The sequence below is a fragment of the Bos grunniens genome, chromosome 2, assembly GCF_055505025.1.
Source record: "Bos grunniens cultivar Pamir isolate PY7600 chromosome 2, Bosgru_T2T1.0, whole genome shotgun sequence".
Taxonomy (NCBI): domain Eukaryota; kingdom Metazoa; phylum Chordata; class Mammalia; order Artiodactyla; family Bovidae; genus Bos; species Bos grunniens.
The window spans coordinates 7,850,875-7,857,755 of NC_141166.1; positions in this window are offsets into that span (position 1 = coordinate 7,850,875).

Sequence of the window (6,881 nt, forward strand, 5' to 3'; positions counted from 1 at the left end):
CTTTAGCCACCTCGTGCGAAGAGTTGACTCATTGGAAAAGACCCTGATGCTGGGAGGGATTGGGGGCAGGAGGAGAAGGGGACAACAGAGGATGAGATGGCTGGATGGCATCACCAACTCGATGGACCTGAGTTTGGGTGAACTCCAGGAGTTGGTGATGGACAGGGAGGCCTGGTGTGCTGCAATTCATGGGGTTGCAAAGAGTCGGACACGACTGAGTGACTGAACTGAACTGAACTGAATGGAATCTTTCTTTTGAATAACATCGCACCCACTAGACTGGACTCCTTATAGCTTTGAGGCTGTCTGCATCCCATGGCCGGAGGAGCCTAGTGGGCTGCAGTCCATGGGGTCTCGAAGAGTTAGACACGACTGAGCGACTTCACTTTCACTTTTCACTCTCATGCATTGGAGAAGGAAATGGCAACCCACTCCAGTGTTCTTGCCTGGAGAATCCCAGGGACGGGGGAGCCTGGTGGGCTGCCGTCTATGGGGTCGCACAAAGTCGGACACGACTGAAGCGACTTAGCAGCAGCAGCAGCACACCTGAGGGGGCCAGCACCAAGCACACTGCCTGCTACACACAGAGTAGGAACTCAGTAAGGGTTTGAATAAATCAAGCCCTGTTTCCAGTGTGTGATGTTTCTTTATTTTGCAGTTCCAAGCACAAGTAGTATTGATTTAGCTATCAACTTATTCAAGGCACACCTCCCCCAGTCTGGTGCAAATACAAACCAAGAGAGATTTGTCTGTGTCTTGCCCCTTTAAAACCAGGAAGTAAAAAGAGGAACTTAGAAACGAGTAAAAAGACTTGCCTTGAGGGAACAGTGATTCTTGTAGGTGATTAGGGGAATGTTTGCTGAAGGAGGTACTGGAGCTTAAAAGGGGGAGAGATTGGAACTCTGATAGCCAGCTTCTTAGGAATTATCCTGACCGGAGGCTGAGGACCATAAGCCTGAGGTCTGAGTGCTCACTTGGTAGTCTGTGCACATCATGTTAATATGTGGAATTGAACGTACCCTCTTCCCCGCGTCACAGGGTCCTCCCCTCCCTTCTTCACTGGTTTCAGTTTTGAAGTGAAGCCTCTTTTGTGTTCAAGTGGGAAAAGCATTGTTTTCATAGTCAGAGACCTGGATTTCAGTCCCAGTGGTTCTCATTGCCTCACCAAAACTCAGCTTCTTTTTCTGTCAAGTGGGGACAGTAATAAAAAAGGCTGTCCTTTAAATGAGAAAATATTTAAAACATTCATTTCTCCTAACAATACTAAGATTCCCATTTGGTTTTTGTTGTGTTTGCCATAACTAGTCTGCCTTCCTGCTAGGTGAAGGGATGTCTTATCTGGTGGTAGAAGATCTAATGTCTCTGAATCAATCTGCCTGTCTTGGGCAACTCTGTTCCCAGGAGTGGTCTTCCTGTGGATTTGCCCGTCCAGTCTGGTCTCTGTGGTGGCGGTCTCTCTGATTCTTGGTTACACAGCTGCTTTTCTAGAGAGTGAGTTCCTTGAGGGCTGCAGGGCGGTCACGCTGGTTTGAACAGGGTAGTTCTGCACGGCTGGTTCTGCTTCTGTGCTCAGATGATCTTTTTTGTCTTCAAGGTAGAGAAATGCGCCAGCCTCACACCCCTTTAAACAACAGCCATGGGAAGAACTGGTGGATGTGTTTATCAGTTTGGGATACCTTGACCAAAATTGGGTGCGGGGGTGTATACACTCTGAGTACCGCCTGTTCCATCGTCTCTCCTCCCTCACCCTCCGCTCGAGCCATCCTTGCATTTCCTCCAGTACTGTGGACTCTCTCAGACCTCCAGTCCCTTTATGCCTGCTATTGCCTTACCTGCAGTGTCTTTGCACTCACTCCTCACCTAGTAAATTCCTTCCTTTTCATCCTTCAAGGAGGTCTATGTCAAATGATTCCTCTCTGAAGCTTCTTCTGGCCTTCTAGGTAGAATTAGGCCTCCCTTCTTTATAGATCTCCGCTTACTCACTCACTTGGTTGGTTGCAGATTAACTGAGGGGCTACTGTGTGCCAGGCAGAGGCTACAGAGTTTCATTTAAGAAGAGTCCTTGCCCTAAAGGAGTTCATAGACTAGCTGGAGAGACAGACCCAAATGTGCAGACACATGCTGACTGCATCGGGGAAGCACTGAGGGGGAGCGCCTCCCATGCTTCAGGGGGCAGACGGCAAGGGAGGTTCCCGAGGGTGGTGACATCTGAGCCCTAAGAGTGTGGGGGTGTCCAGGTGGAAGGACTGGCTTGGGCAAAGGCACAGAGCTGATGGATGACGTGCTATGTGCAGAACAGTGGCAAGCAGTTGGTTGTGCTGGAACATAGGCAGGGGCTAGAAAGCATAACGCTTTCTAAGGTTATTTTTGTTTGTTTTTAGCTCCGTGCTGAGGTTTGTGGGATCTTAATTCCCTGACTAGAGATTGAATGCATGCCCTTGGCAGTGAAAGCCTGGAGTCCTAACCACTGGACTACCAGGAAATTCCCAGGACTTTGTAGGCTGAGCCATATGAAATTGTCATTTTTGTAGGTCAAAACAAAAATAGATACCATCAGTTTCATATGGCTCCAGCTAATATGTTCCCTGTTGGGTTTTGGATCCTAGTGTTTTCTCCACTTCTGACATTCTTAAACTACCTTCATGATTTTTACTACCGTGTGTGTTCAGTCACTCAGTCATGTCCAACTGTTTTTGACCTTATGGACTGTAACCCGCCAGGCTCCTCTGTACTTGGGATTGTCCAGGCAAGAATGCTGGAGTGGGTTGCCATTTCCTCCTCCAGGGAATCTTCCCGACCCAGGGATTGAAACTGTGTCTCCTGTATCTCCTGCATTGGCAGGCAGATTCTTTACCACTGAGCCACGTGGGAAGCCCAAGTAGATACTACTAAATACCCAGTTAATTTTTATGTAAAGAGATTCACTTTTTTTTTTTTTACTTAAGTAAATTTATTTAGAAGGAAATGAAACTTCATATCAAAATTTAAAAATATTATTACTTGACATAAAAAGAAGTTAGCTGTACAAAGAAACTCAATGAAAAGAAAACTCTTGCTAGGTCCTTGCTCTGCATAAAAATGTCCCTTTCCACAAATAAAAGGAGTCTAGGCAATTGTTAGAGAAGTGTTCAGAGAGTCTGAGAGAACAGATGTCTTTTAAGAGCCCAGAAGGGTTCAGGGCAATAGAATTTTAGAGGAGTAGATGGAATCAACAGATATTAGGGAATAAAAATCACCAGGATTAATTAAATGTGACAGGAGAGAAAAGAAGAGTCAGGAAGGACTTTCCAGTTTCTCTCCTGGAAACTGGTGATGGCACTGGATGTAGATGTGGGAAAGGATGAGGAAGAAGGACAATGAGGCCAGTTTTACACATTTTGCATTTGAGATGCCCTTGGGGCCGCCTAGATGGAGATGCTCAACAAACAGCCAGGATGAGGGCTCAGAGCAGAGCCGATGGGCACATGCAGTCCTCGAGACTGAGGGCCTGAGCCTCTAATAGACCAGCTACGGGGCAGCCGTCTTGGTGTTGGTGCTTCCCGGCATTTCCTCCCAGGCTAAACACCCATCTTTGCCCTCCTCTAGGAAGGAGTAGGCGGAAGTCCTGGGGTATCAGTGTTCCCAGTCATCTTGGTCTCAGCAGCTCCTAGCTCACCAGAGGAAAGGAGGCGAAGATGGCAAGTTCCGTCTTGAATCTGCTGAGCCGTGGGGCCATGGGGGACATCGATGGGGGATGTCTGTCCACATAGATCCTGCTCTCCATTCAGGCAGTCTAAAGTTTGGGACTATATTTGGGAATCACCAGTCAATAGCTGGTGATGGAAACCATGAAAATAGATGAGAATGCCCAAAGACAGTGTAGTACCGTAATAGTCGTGGGCCCAGGACTGAACCTGGGAAAAGTAGGAAAGGAAGCCATTAACGAGACAGAAAAGGAACAGTCAGAAACCTTCGGAGTTAATCAGGAGAGGAAGTGTCAAGGAAGCCAACAAGCAGAGTTGCCCAGAAGGGAGAAATCACCAGTGTCAGAAAAAGCAGAGAGGTCCGCCACAGGGAAGACACCTTCAGGCGTTGCAATTGGGATTTTACTGATCACCTTGGAAAAGTTATTTTCAGTAAAGTGGTGAGAATAGAAACTAGCATTCATATTGATTGAGGAGATGAACGAGCATAGACAGCGAACGTAGACTGTCTCTGCAGGGGGCGTATGACATACCTTTGTTATTTGTTCATGCAGTAAATATCTACTGACTGCCGGCTGTGTGCCAGCCACTGTGGTAGGTGATGATGAATAAAACAGCGAACATGGGGTTTATATTCTAGGGATGGAGAGGCAGACACTATATAAAATAGAGTTGAGCCCTGAACGTCATGGGTGTGACCTGCGTGGGTCCACTTACAGGCAGACTTTTCCCATACTTACACTGCCCTGTTTGCCATGCAAGGCTGTTTGAATTCACAAATGGGGAGCCATGGATACAGAGGGCTGACTGTAAGGTTATACACAGATTTTTGAGGGATGTTGGCACCCCTAACCTTCCAGTGTTGTTTAAGGATCAACTGTCTATTAGGTCTTGATAAGTGCTTTGAAGAAAAACAAAGGTGTGTGGGTGTGTGTGCGTGTGTGTGCACTGTCGTATATAAGATGATTAAAGTCTCTGATCAAATGGCTGTCATAAGGGATTGTTAAGTTTGTTTTAAAGCAGACTATCAAATAAATTATAGTCCTTAATTCTTGATATATTGTCTATAGTGTTAAAATAATTAATTGATAGGTTTTACCATCCCCCTACCCAACAATAAAATACGAAGTCCTTACCATGGTCTCTAAAACCCTCCATAATCTGCCCCCTGCCTTCCTCACAAAACTCATCTAGTACTGTCTTCCCCCTTTCTGGGTCCATTCCAACACCAATGCTGAAGTGAATGAATGAATGAAGTGTGTTGCTTGGATGGTGTCCTGCCAAGTGGCCTCATTGGCAAGGGAAAGCAGGCAGCTTAAGGTCAAAGGGCTTGAGCTTTGGTGCTGGACAAACCTGGCTTTGATTGCTGGCTGTGCTGCTTACAGGTTCTCTGACTTTGGGTAGGTCACACATCCTGTTTCCTTATCTGTGAAATGGAGATGATATGATATCCATATTGCAAGATTGTTTTTAGGTAGAGTTGATAGTTATTGCAAATTGATTAGCATACTATCTGGCACATTGTAAGCACCAAGAAATGGGAGTAATGTTACCACCCCTGTTGTTGTTATCATTGCTTTGATACATCGGGCCTCCTCAGTTAACAGATGAGGAAGCAGGCCTCACCAGAGGTGAGCAGTGCGTCAGAGAAGGGAGAGGTCACCAGCACCAGGTGTTCAGCCATGGCGTGTAAGTATGAGCTTCCGAGCTGAGGAGACCTTGGCCCACGTTTTGGGTTTGTCATTTACTATGTTTGAACTAGTTGCTTGGCCTCTCTGAGCCTTGGGTTCTCCATCCTTAAAATGCCTCCTGAGATGGTTGGAAAGTGGAGAGAGGACACATGAAGGTAGCAGAGAGCAGGGCCGCTTAGAAGGCACTCAACAAGCAGCAGTTCTCCCCACCTTGGCTGTGGTGCTGCTTTCTTCTCTACTTAACCCAGTGGTTGGTTAGTTTGTTTTCTCAAAGAGATAAGGGAGACATGGACCCCTTTGAGAATCTGTGGATACCCAAACTCAGAAGGTTCCTAAACCTTTGCTAATAGTGGGGGTGAAAATTTAATAGATCCAGACTGAATCCAATCAATCTCTCCTTCTCCTCCCTCCCTCTTCTCTTTTCCTTCTCTTTATTGTACAGCCCTATGTGTTCCGGGCAAGCTGCCTTTATTTATCTCACACTTTTTCTAACAACTTCCTTCCAAGGGCATTCTCAGATCTTACAACTTCCTTCCAAGGGCATTTTCAGCAAAGACCACACCCACACTCTCAGTTTCTGGGGCTAAGGGCATGGTGTCCCTTAAGTTTCCAAAGCATGAATTTCCTTATCTGTAAAATGGATTTGTTGTTGTTCAGTTGCTCAGTTGTGTCTGAGTCTTTGCAGCCCCATACACTGCAGCATGCCAGGCTTCCCTATCCTGCACTATCTTCTGGAGTTTGTTCAAACTCATGTCCATTGAGTCAGTGATGCCACCCAACCATCTCATCCTCTGTCGTCCCCTTCTCCTCCTGCCTTCAATCTTTCCCAGCATCGGGACCTTTTCCAGTGAGTTGGTTCTTCACATCATGTGGCCAAAGTATTGGAGCTTCAGCATCAGTCTTTCCAATGAATGTTCAAGACTGATTGCCTTTAGGATTGACTGGTTTGATCTCCTTGCAGTCCAAGGGACTCTCAAGAGTCTTCTCCAACAACACAGTTCGAAAGCATTGAATGAAAGTAAAATGGTGAGGGTTAAGAAAACATTGTTGGTTAATAGCACTTTGCCAGGTATGTTCACACATAGTCTCATTAAGTCCAAACAATAAATTCATGAAGTAGATCTTTCATTCAACTCAGTCAATATTGAATGCGTACTATGTTCTAAGTAGCTTTAGCCACAGTGATGCCTCATGGAGCTTACATAGTGGGAAGAGACTATAAAAACATGAACCACTAAATAAGGCAGTTTCAAATTGTGATAGATGATGTAACAAATGTGAACAAGAGCTAAGGGAAGGTGTTTAGGTTTCTACCTGGATACAGATTGTATAAATTCATAGTATAAGAGTATCAAAGTATATCCTTATTACTTTTTAATTAAAAAATTTTTTTTAATTTTTATGGTAGCTTTTTTCCTCCTATTACATACAGATTCTCAGTGGACTGCTCTTCAAGGGCATTATAGAATGCTTGAGCTTGCTCTCTTAGACAAGAAGGCCTCAGTTA